The sequence below is a fragment of the Schistocerca cancellata genome, chromosome 6 (assembly GCF_023864275.1).
Source record: "Schistocerca cancellata isolate TAMUIC-IGC-003103 chromosome 6, iqSchCanc2.1, whole genome shotgun sequence".
Taxonomy (NCBI): Eukaryota; Metazoa; Arthropoda; class Insecta; order Orthoptera; family Acrididae; genus Schistocerca; species Schistocerca cancellata.
The window spans coordinates 154168740-154181557 of record NC_064631.1 but is presented as its reverse complement, the minus strand read 5'-3'; positions in this window follow the sequence as shown (position 1 = coordinate 154181557).

Sequence of the window (12818 nt, the reverse complement as noted above, 5' to 3'; positions counted from 1 at the left end):
TCCACTTCATCATGATTTCTACAAAACTTTACAAACGTCATCAAATGCTGTAGAAACATTGCCTGTGGATGATTTTGAAATGTAACACAATGCGTAACATTACAGAAACCAATGTAAAATGGTACATGTAATGTGTACAATGTATACTAGTAATGAATACTATTGTCACATGCATCAGCGTACTAACGGACCTGTCATTGAGAATGTTCAACTACTTGGAGCGAAAATGGACTAAGCCACAACAAAACTGCTAATATTCTACTATATAGTACTTTTGTAATTTATCTATGTCAAAATATTGTTCAATAAAACCACAGTTACATCATATGCATGTTACAAGGCTGCAATGTATCACAAACATACATTATTTGTGGGCCCGTATTATGAGACCTGTTTCCTCCATATTGACTTCTCCGGGGTTAGTCCGCTTGTGCTCTCAGTGCCTCATATATCTCACTGTGAGACAAGACGTTCAACACATGCTTGTACCCAGGTGTGCATTTCTTCGTCCGAACCAAATCAACGGCCACGGGTGACTTTCTTCACGGCTAGAAAAAAAAAAGTGAGAATCGAAAAGGAGACATTGGGACTATGTGGAGGTGTGTAACAACTGCAATGTAGTTAGTCACAATCTTGGCAACATGTAGGCGGGTTCATACACTGTCATTTCCAGTAAGCTGCAGAGGTTTCGCTGGGAAGCCCTTACCCACCCTGTTATTACGCACCATATTATTACTATCTACGCTTATTCCATCACTTCACTTAATCCCTTCTAAAGTAAAACAAAGTGAACGCACAGCAGCGAAACAGCCTGCTCACCTCTAGCATCGATTTCCAATCCGTTCTTTCAGCTCGCCCTGGCGAGTACGCTAAAAACTTAGAGGAAAAACTGCGTAGGATGCGGCTGCTCCAAATTCACCCCACCGTCCACGCCCATTTAGCTCTGTTTGCGGACAGCGTAGAGCGCAAAAAAGTCTAAAAAATTAGGAGTGCGTGCTAACCGTAAAACTGAAATAAGAAGACCGAGTTTAAAACAGCGGTGCATCTCTGCGAGCAGGAAAAAGTATCTGCAAAGGTCACAAGTTCATGTTCGGAGGCAGCGCGCATGTAAACAGGCGCATTATACGCGGCTGCGAATGGAAGAGGGAATCGGTTTACCGCGAGGGCCCGTGGCTTCCATACCAGCGCTAATCCCATTACACAGAACGGCCGCGAAGAGGGAGGGAACACACCAACAACACTACGCCACGTGCGATGCTGCTTCTTAGCATTCGAGAAGGAAAGTTGAGACTGCTGGTCAGACGTTAGGTCGTAGCAGCGTTACACGCTAACCTGCAAGCTCGCCTTGAGGCACCTGTAAACGATCATCAAACATGGTTGTCAAATTTGCTCTTAGCTATCCATGACTTTGTCAAACAAGCGAACAGACTTACCAGCTAAGTTTGTCAAATATGCAACCTCACTTTTGAAGCAGCTGTCACTCTGTGCGTACCGTGTCTCGAAGTCCACGACCGGGAAAAAAAATAGTACAGTGGGGAAGATTGTAAGACGTGTATATTTCTATTGTGTATTGTCAAATCATAATTTATGAAAGATGATTATAAATTATTGATAGGATTAAGTAGGAATAATTAATATTTGTCATGCTGGAAATAACTGTGGTTGCAGGGAATGTCTGCACCAAAGTATTGTTGGCAGGAGAGACCGCACATTGATATAATTTTAAAAAGAGTGGGAGAGACCGCGTATGGATACATTTTAAGAAAAGAGCGGGGAAGACCGCGCATTGATACATTTTGTAATGGTAGCAGGGCTTGTCTGCACCAGAAAGCATTGTTGGCGGGAGAGACCGCACTTTAGTGTTCGTGGGAAGTCAGTAGTAAGCGAGATGTGAAGCGAGTCGGTAGAAGGTCTGAAGCGAGAGGTTGAGAGGAACGGTGTGCCTGCCAGCCACCAGCTATGATTTACAAGAGATTATAAACGGATGTACAGAGACATCAGCTAACTATTATCATAAGAGGAACTAATATTATTGAATTATTTTTTAGAGAAACTCAAGACTACTGAAGGTATGTTTGCGCAATGCTAGTTGTAAGATTATTGTAAAAAGTACGTCCCATTTGAACGTTTATAAAATCATTTCATTGAGAATACAATTCATTTTTGCCAGCAATATTGCATTTCTGATTATAATCCATCCCAAAAACCATCAACGTAAAACGTTGCAAAATTTTTGTTGTTGTCAAGAAAAAGTTTAACTATGAATTACGTAACTTTAGTCAAATTAATTAAAGAATAACGTCAGCTTTGCTATTAAAGAATTAAGTCAGCTTTGGTAATAAACACAGCAACTTATTATGACAGCCCAACAGCAGCTAATAGAGTGTAGTAAAACAGAGTAAGTATATTCATGTCGCAGTTCGATGTAGCTATCAGATGGCGATCCAGTAACAGTAAAAAAAAAAAGGTAAGGAACAGTTTTGGATTATTGCAGGTAACGACTGTGGGCCACGACGACGACACATTCTATGTTTCGTCGAAATAATCAGCAAATCACTTTTAATAAGCAGCATTTAAATTTGTATGCTAAGTTTGCACTTATTACTATTGAGAAAGAGAATTAATTTCAAAGGGAAGATTTCATTTGTTATCATTAAGCAAGAGATAGAAATCCTAAGGGAAGGTTTTATGGGTCATTGTAGATGGGAAGGTTGCGTAACAAAAGAGATATAGAGGAGACGGGAAGGTTTCAAGGTGACGTCGATTACGATCCGATGACGGCATATGCCACGTGGGCGATAATGGTTTTATCGTCGTCCACTAACTGATAGCGTAGTGGCATAGCTACCAGAGCGCCATCTGCGGAATGCTCACAGCCAGAAGACCCAGTGTGGTGCAAACGTGTGAAGCAAGCAGGTAACCGTGCTACGGAGAGGCATTCGTGCTTTCTGCAGCAAACTGAGCGAATATGAAAGCGATCATATTGTGGCACTGCGACTGGCGGGATGGTCTTTTCGGAAAACTGCCGCACAAGTTGGAAGTGCTGCGTCAGTTGTGAGTGAAGCTGGTGTCGGTGGTCACGTAAACATTCTCACACCCGTAGACGAGGTTCTGGACGTCCACGCAGCACGGATGCCCGCCAGTATCGTCGTATTGTAAGGACAGCACAGTGGCTTGTCATGCTGGAACGTGTCACCGGGAACTCTTGCCATTATTGGCAGTGAGACTATGAGCGTGCACACCTCTAGCCGGGCTTCCACTCACGCCTCAGCATCGACGTGCAGGGATCGACTGGGGCCGTCAGAGGATCCCTTGGGAGATGGAATGGCGAGCCCCGATCTTCAGCGATGAAGATCCTGCCTACGCGCAACTGATTGTCGTTTGCGCGTACGATGTAGACCTGGTGGGCGTTATCGTCCAAGACACACTGAGCCCTCCCCCCTCCCCCCCAGGCCCTATGGTCTGGCGTGCGATAAGCTACTACACTCATACTCATAAATTAACGATAATGCTGATACATGGTGAAACAACGCTCTGGTGGGTGGTCTGCGGGTTTAAATCACCTCGGGGTTTGACCATGCGGTGCATTTGACCTGCGGTCATCGCACAGTGGCGCTGCCAGCAGTCCACATGCGCAGAGGTGTGTTGGTGCATGTCAGAGTACGGTGCAGAGAGTAAGTATGCAGACGTGTTCAGAGTGTGTGTTGAAAATGGCTCAAAGAACACATATTGATGACGTTATGAGGGGTAGAATACTAGGGCGACTGGAGGCTGGTCAAATACAGCAGGTGGTAGCAAGGGCCCTCCGTGTGTTACAAAGTGTGATCTCAAGGTTATGGCAACGATTCCAGTAGACGGCCACGGAGTACTGCAGGTAGCCTTGCTCGGGACCTTACCGCAGCCACTGGAACATTTATCTCCAGACGCACAGTCTACAGACGACTGAACAGACATAGTTTATACGCCTGGAGACCTGCAAGGTGCATTCCACTGACCCCTGGTCACAGGAGAGCCCGTAAAGCCTGGTGTCAAGAACACAGCACATGGTCATTGGAACAGTGGTCCCAGCTTATGTTCACGGTCGAGTCCAGTGGTTCTCGCCGGCTTTTCATCTGGAGTGAACCACGAACCAGATACCAGCCCTTTAATGTCGATGAAAGGGACCTGTATATAGGTCGTGGTTTGATGGTATGGGGTGGAATTACGATTGGTGCATGTACACCCCTGCATGTCTTTGACAGAGGAACTGTAACAGGTCAGATGTATCGGGACGTCATTTTGCACCAGTATGTCCGCCTTTTCAGGGGTGCAGTAGGTCCCACCTTCCTGATGGGTGATAACGCACGGCTCCACCGAGCTGCCATCGTGGAAGAGTACCTTGAAACAGAAGGTATCAGGCGAAAGGAGTGGCCTGCCTGTTCTCCAGATCTCAACTCCATCGAGCACGTCTGGGATGCTCTCGGTCGACGTATCGCTGCACGTCTTCAACACCCTACGATACTTCAGGAGCTCCGACAGGCACTGGTGCAAGAATGGGAGGCTATATCCCAGCAGCTGCTCGACCACCTGATCCAGAGTATTCCAACCCGTTGTGCGGCCTGTGTACATGTGCATGGTGATCATATCCCATATTGGTGTCGGGGTACATGCGCAGGAAACAGTGGAGTTTTGTAGCACATGTGTTACGGGACAGTTTTCTCAACTTATCACCAATACCGTGGACTTACAGATCTGTGACGTGTGTGTTCACTATGTGCCTATGCTATTAGCGCCAGTTTTGTGTAGTGCCACGTTGTGTGGCACCACATTCTGCAATTCTCGTTAATTTATGAACATGAGTGTATCCTCGTACACTTTTGGTGTTTCTGTAGCGGACGGTAACCAGCGCTCGGCACGTGCAGAATGTTGTTAGACCCTTTCTTTTGCCGTTCTTGCAACAGGAAGGTGTTGTGTTGTTCCAACAGGGTAATGCTCGCCCACATACCGCCGGCGCAACTCGTGCTCTGCAAGGGGAACTTCCTGGGCAACACAATCTCCGGACTTGTCTTAAATCGAGCCCGTGTGAGATGTAATGGGATAAGAAATGACTCTTGCGGCTTGTCAACCAACAACTCTTACAGACCTACGTGAACAGGTCGAGCAACCATGGCAAAACGTATCCCAGAACAATGTTCACCATCTGTACGACTGATTGGATGTCAGAGTCTGCGCCTGCATTGCCACCCGTGGAGGCTACACAACGTACTTATAAAATAGTGGTTCAGCATTGGTCGATACCTGGTACCTCAGAACCGCGTGGGTTATTGATCTGTAAATGTAATCATTTCATGTTCTCCACATGCACTGTTGTGACTATAAATCTTGAACGAATTGGAAACCTCTAAAATGGTGTACTGATACTTTTTACGGCAGTATATTTTGACACTAGTAGGCAGTGATGAAGATGCAATGCAGGATATAAACTTCAACTCTTCAAATCTGCCAGATATTTAAAAAATATGGATGGTAGTATGGCAAGCGACTTGTTTCTGTTTGACAAACGCATGCAAAAACGTTCAAACTTGCTTGTAAAAGATGTGGTCAATCAAAATTTCTTTTGAACACGTCGAAAACAGTCTACGTTTGTCAAACAAGTCAAACAAAGCAGCACACTGCCAAATAATTTTACAAACACGCGAAGTTTGGAAAATCGCCTACGGGTTGCTGTACTCATAACCGTTCACTGCTGTTGGTACAGCGTGATGGGGAGGTAGGAATCTCCCACTCTAAAGCAAAATGTGCAATTATTTGAGAGTTTCTGACAGGTTAAAATTCTGCGCACTAGCACTCAGTCCCTTGCATTTCGCGGTCAATACTCCTTGAACCGAGAGGTCTCCCAAAGGTTGAAACTAAATCATTTCGTCTATAGTTCGAGTGAAAGAAGATGGCATTTGGCAACTAACGACTTGAACTACTCCCGCTAGCAAACATAAAAGACAGCCAGGTAGTGGCGGTTCTAACTGTGTTCCCACTTTTGCTGCGCGATGCTTTGCGTCTGTCATTCTTCAAGTAGAAAACTTTTCTCGATGCGAAAATCTCTTCATCTACATCGATACTCTGCAAATCACACGTAAGTGCCTGGCTGAGAGTTCATCGACCCACTTCCACAATAGTTCTCTATTATTCCCTCAAACAACTCCCGGAAAAAAGAAACACCAATATCTTTCCGTGTGAGCTCTGATTTCCCTTATTTTATTATCTACATCTACATTTATACTCCGCAAGCCACCCAACGGTGTATGGCGGAGGGCACTTTACGTGCCATTGTCAATACCTCCCTTTCCTGTACCACTCGCATATGGTTCGCGGGAAGAGCGACTGCCGGAAAGCCTCCGTGCGCGCTCGAATCTCTCTAATTTTACATTCGTGATCTCCTCGGAAGGTATAAGTAGGGGGAAGTAATATATTCGATACCTCATCCAGAAACGCACCCTCTCGAAACCTGGACAGCAAGCTACACCGCGATGCAGAGCGCCTCTCTTGCAGAGTCTGCCACTTGAGTTTGCTAAACATCTCCGTAACGCTATCACGCTTACCAAATAACCCTGTGACGAAACGCGCCGCTCTTCTTTCGATATTCTCTATCTCCTCCGTCAACCCGACCTAGTTCGGATCCCACACTAATGAGCAATACTCAAGTATAGGTCGAACGAGTGTTTTGTAAGCCACCTCCTTTGTTGATGGACTACATTTTCTAAGGACTCTCCCAATGAATCTCAACCTGGCAGCCGCCTTACCAACAATTAATTTTATATGATCATTCTACTTCAAATCGTTTCGTACGCATACTCGCAGATATCTTTCATAAGCAACTGCTGCCAGTGTTTGTTCCGCTACCACATAATCATACAATAAAGGATCCTTCTTTCTATGTATTCGCAATACATTACACTTGTCTATGTTAAGTATCAGTTGCCACTCCCTGCACCAAGTGCCCATCCGCTGCAGATCTTCCTGCATTTCGCTGCAATTTTCTAATGCTGCAACTTGTCTGTGTACTACATCATCATCCGCGAAAAGCCGCATGGAACTTCCGACACTATCCAATAGGTCATTTATATATATTGTGAAAAGCAATGGTCCCAAACACTCCCCTGTGGTATGGCAGAGGTTACTTTAACGTCTGTAGACGTCTCTCCATTGAGAGCAATATGCTGTGTTCTGTTTGCTAAAAATTCTTCAATCCAGCCACACTGCTGGTCTGATATTCCGTAGGCTCTTACTTTGTTTATTAGGCGACAGTGCGTAACTGTATCGAACGCCTTCCGGAAGTCAAGGAAAATGGCAGCTACCTGGGAGCCTGTATCTAATATTTTCTGGGTCTCATGAACAAATAAAGCGCGTTGGGTCTCACACGATCGCTGATTCCGGAATCCATGTTGATTCCTACAGAGTAGATTCTGGGTTTCCAGAAATGACATGATATGATATGCGAGCAAAAAACATGTTCTAAAATTCTTCAACACATCGATGTCAGAGATATATATATGTTAATCGTTTCTCCCTATGTAGACGGCGCGTTAACAAAATATTTTCCCATTCCGAGGAGAAAGTTATTGATTGAAATTTCGTGAGAAGATTCTGCCGCAACGAAAAACGCCTTTATTTTAATGATGTCCAATCCAAATCCTGTATCATGTTCGTGGCACTCTCTCCCCTATTTCTCGATAATATAAAAGGTGCTACTCTTCCTTGAACATTCTCGATGTACTCCGTTAATCCTATCTGGTAAAAATCCCAGCAGTACTCCAAACGAGGACGGTCAAGCGCAGTGTAGGCTGTCTCTTTAGCACATGTGTCGCATCTTCGAAGTGTTCTGCTAGTATATCGAAATTTTTGGTTCGCCTTCCCCACAACATTTTCTACGTGTTCTTTCCAATTTAAGTTGCTCGTAATTGCAATTCCTAGGTGTCAAGTTTAATTTACGGCCTTTAGATTTAACGAATTCCTTTAAGAATTGATGTGGATGATCCCTCACTTTTGATTACTTAGTGTCAACTGCCGATTTTCGCACCATACAGATATCTTATCTAAATCGTCTTGCAGTTGGTTTTGATCTTCTGATGACTTTACAAGACGATAAACGACAACATTATGTGCAAACAACCTAGGACGGCAGCTCAGATTGTTTCCAAAATCGTTTATATAGACAAAGATCAGCAGACGGCCTATAACACTACCTGGAGGAACGCCAGAAATCACTTCTGTTTTACTCAGTGACTTTCCGTCAATTACTACGAACCGTGACCTCTCTGACAGGAAATCACGATTCCAGTCGCATAATTGAGACGATATTTCACAATCACGCTATTTCATCACATGCCGCTTCTGTGGTACAGTGACAAATGCCTTCTGGAAATTTAGACATACGGATTCAGTTTGGAATCCCTAGTCGATAGCAATCAACACTTCGTATGAGACAGGAGCTAGTTGTATTTCACACAAACGATGTTTTCTACAATCGTGTTGACTATTTGTCAATAGACCGTTTTCTTTGAGGTAATTCATAATGTTCGAACACAAAACATATTCCAAAATCCTGCTGCATACCGACGTTAGTGATACAGGCCTGTAATTTAGTGGGTTACTCCTACTTCCTTTCTTGAATGTTGGTGTGACCTGTGCAACTTTCCAATCTCTGGGTACGGATCTCTCGTCGAGTGAGCGATTGTATATGATTGTTAAGTACGCAGTTATTGTATCAGTATACTCTGAAAGGAACCTAACTTGTAGACAGTCTAGACAGGAAACTTGCTTTTATTAAGTGATTTAAGTTGTTTCACTACTCCGAGGATAACTGATTCTAAGTTACTCATGTTGGCAGCTGCTCTTGATTCGAATTCTGTAATATTTACTTCGTCGTCTTTGGTGAAGGAATTTCAGAAGGCTGTGTTTAGTAACAGTGCTTTAGCAGCACTGTCATCGACAGTATTTCCACTGCAATCCTGCAGAGAAGGCATCATTTGTGTCTTGCCACTAGCATACTTCACATACGACCAGAATCTCTTTATCTCTGTTTTCAGCCAATGCTATCAGATGATTAAAACCAATTGCAAAATGATTTAGACATGATATTTGTATTGTGGGAAGATTAGCAATTGACTCTAAATAATGGAAAGTGTGAAGTTATTCACAAGACTGCTAAAATGAATGCGATACATTGTGGCTGCACCATAAATCACACAAATCTAGAGGCTGTGAACTCAAAAAAATAGTTAGGACTACAATTTTGAATAACTCATACTGGAATGATCACCTAGATAATGTTGAGTGGAAAGCGAAAAATAGACTGAGATTTATTGGCATGACACTTAGAACATGCAACAAGTCTACTAAAGAAACTGCCTACAATACGCTTGATAGTCCCCTTCCAGAGTATTGCTGCGCGGTATAGGACCCGTGTCTGACAGGATTGACTGAGGACATTGAAAAAGTTCAAAGAAGAGCAGCTCATTTTGTAATATAGTGAAATAAGTTACAGAGTATGACGGATTTGATAAGCGGGATGGAGTGACAATCATTAAAACAAAGGCAAGATCTCCTCATGAAATTTAATCATCAACTATCTCCTCAAAGTGTGAAAATCTTTTGTTGGCGCCAACATATATAGGGAGAAATGATTATCATAATGAAATGAGAGAGACCAGAACTCGCACGGTAAGATTTAAGTGTTCGTTTTTACTTCACGCTCTTAGAGAGTGGGACGGTACAGAAATACACTACTGGCCATTAAATTGCAACACCAAGAATAAATGCAGATGATAAACGAGTATTCATTGGACAAACATATTATACTAGAACTGACATGTGATTACATTTTCACGCAATTTCGGTGCATCGATCCTGAGAAATCAGTACCCAGAACAACCACCTCTGGCCGTAATAACAGCCTTGATACGCCTGGCCATTCAGCCAAACAGAGCTTGGACGGCGTCTACAGGTACAGCTGCCCATGCAGCTTCAACACGATACCACAGTTCGTCAAGAGTAGTCACTGGCGTATTGTGACGAGCCAGTTGCTCGGCCACCATTGACCAGACGTTTTCAATTGGTCAGAGACCTGGAGAACGTGCTGGCCAGGGCAGTAGTCGAACATTTTCTGTATCCAGAAAGGCTCGTACCGGACCTGCAACATGCGGTCGTGCATTATCCTGCTGAAATGTAGGGTTTCGCAGGGATCGAATGAAGGTTAGAGCCACGCGTCGTAACACGTCTGAAATGTAACGTCTACTGTTCAAACTGCCGTCAATGCGAACAAGAGGTGACCGAGAGGTGTAACCAATGGCACCCAATACCATCACGCCGGGTGATGCTACAGTATGGCGATGACGAATACACGCTTCCAATGTGCGTTCACCGCGATGTCGCCAAACACGGATGCGACCATCATGATGCTGTAAACAGAACCTGGATTCATCCGAAAAAAAAAGACGTTTTGCCATTCGTGTACCCAGGTTCGTGGTTGAGTACACCATCGCAGGCGCTTCTGTCTGTGATGCAGCGTCATGGGTAACCGCAGCCATGGTCTCCGAGCTGATAGTCCATGTTGCTGCAAACGTCGTCGAACTGTTCGTGAAGATGGTTCTTGTCTTGCAAACGTCCCCATCTGTTGACTCAGGGATCGAGACGTGGCTGCACGATCCGTTACAGCCATGCGGATAAGTTGCCTGTCATCTCGACTGCTAGTGATTCGAGGCCGTTGGGATCCAGCACGGCGTTCCGTATTACCCTCCTGAACCCACCGATTCCTTATTTCTGCTAACAGTCATTGGATCTCGACCAACGCGACCAGCAATGTCGCGATACGATAAACCGCAATCGCGATAGGCTTCAATCCGACTTTATCAAAGTCGGAAACTTGATGGTACGCATTTCTCCTCCTTACACGAGGCAACACAACAACGTTTCACCAGGCAACGCCGGTCAACTCCTGTTTGTGTATGAGATATAGGTTAGAAACTTTCCTCATATGAGCACGTTGTAGGTGTCGCCACCGGCGCCAACCTTGTGTGAATGCTCTGAAAAGCTAATCATTTGCATATCAGAGCACCTTCTTCCTGTCAGTTAAATTTCGCGTCTGTAGCACGTCATCTTCGTGGTGTAGCAATTTTAATGGCTAGTAGTGTAGCTTGAAGGTGGTTCGACGAACCCTCTGCTAGACACTTTATTGCGAACTGCAGAGTAGTCATGAAGGTTTAAATGTAGATGAACCACGGAAAACCTAATTCTGGGTCAGAGATATGAACCCAGCTACTCCCTCTTGCAGTGCCCTTTGTGGAGAACATTATCTCAGCACAGCCAGTGTCCGAGCTAAAGCCTCTCTGGTGCCCCTATCAATTAAATTACACTCCTGGAAATGGAAAAAAGAACACATTGACACCGGTGTGTCAGACCCACCATACTTGCTCCGGACACTGCGAGAGGGCTGTACAAGCAATGATCACCCGCACGGCACAGCGGACACACCAGGAACCGCGGTGTTGGCCGTCGAATGGCGCTAGCTGCGCAGCATTTGTGCACCGCCGCCGTCAGTGTCAGCCAGTTTGCCGTGGCATACGGAGCTCCATCGCAGTCTTTAACACTGGTAGCATGCCGCGACAGCGTGGACGTGAACCGTATGTGCAGTTGACGGACTTTGAGCGAGGGCGTATAGTGGGCATGCGAGAGGCCGGGTGGACGTACCGCCGAATTGCTCAACACGTGGGGCGTGAGGTCTCCACAGTACATCGATGTTGTCGCCAGTGGTCGGCGGAAGGTGCACGTGCCCGTCGACCTGGGACCGGACCGCAGCGACGCACGGATGCACGCCAAGACCGTAGGATCCTACGCAGTGCCGTAGGGGACCGCACCGCCACTTCCCAGCAAATTAGGGACACTGTTGCTCCTGGGGTATCGGCGAGGACCATTCGCAACCGTCTCCATGAAGCTGGGCTACGGTCCCGCACACCGTTAGGCCGTCTTCCGCTCACGCCCCAACATCGTGCAGCCCGCCTCCAGTGGTGTCGCGACAGGCGTGAATGGAGGGACGAATGGAGACGTGTCGTCTTCAGCGATGAGAGTCGCTTCTGCCTTGGTGCCAATGATGGTCGTATGCGTGTTTGGCGCCGTGCAGGTGAGAGCCACAATCAGGACTGCATACGACCGAGGCACACAGGGCCAACACCTGGCATCATGGTGTGGGGAGCGATCTCCTACACTGGCCGTACACCACTGGTGAGCGTCGAGGGGACACTGAATAGTGCACGGTACATCCAAACCGTCATCGAACCCATCGTTCTACCATTCCTAGACCGGCAAGGGAACTTGCTGTTCCAACAGGACAATGCACGTCCGCATGTATCCCGTGCCACCCAACGTGCTCTAGAAGGTGTAAGTCAACTACCCTGGCCAGCAAGATCTCCGGATCTGTCCCCCGTTGAGCATGTTTGGGACTGGATGAAGCGTCGTCTCACGCGGTCTGCACGTCCAGCACGAACGCTGGTCCAACTGAGGCGCCAGGTGGAAATGGCATGGCAAGCCGTTCCACAGGACTACATCCAGCATCTCTACGATCGTCTCCATGGGAGAATAGCAGCCTGCATTGCTGCGAAAGGTGGATATACACTGTACTAGTACCGACATTGTGCATGCTCTGTTGCCTGTGTCTATGTGTCTGTGGTTCTGTCAGTGTGATCATGTGATGTATCTGACCCCAGGAATGTGTCAATAAAGTTTCCCCTTCCTGGGACAATGAATTCACGGTGTTCTTATTTCAATTTCCAGGAGTGTAGAAGCTGTGC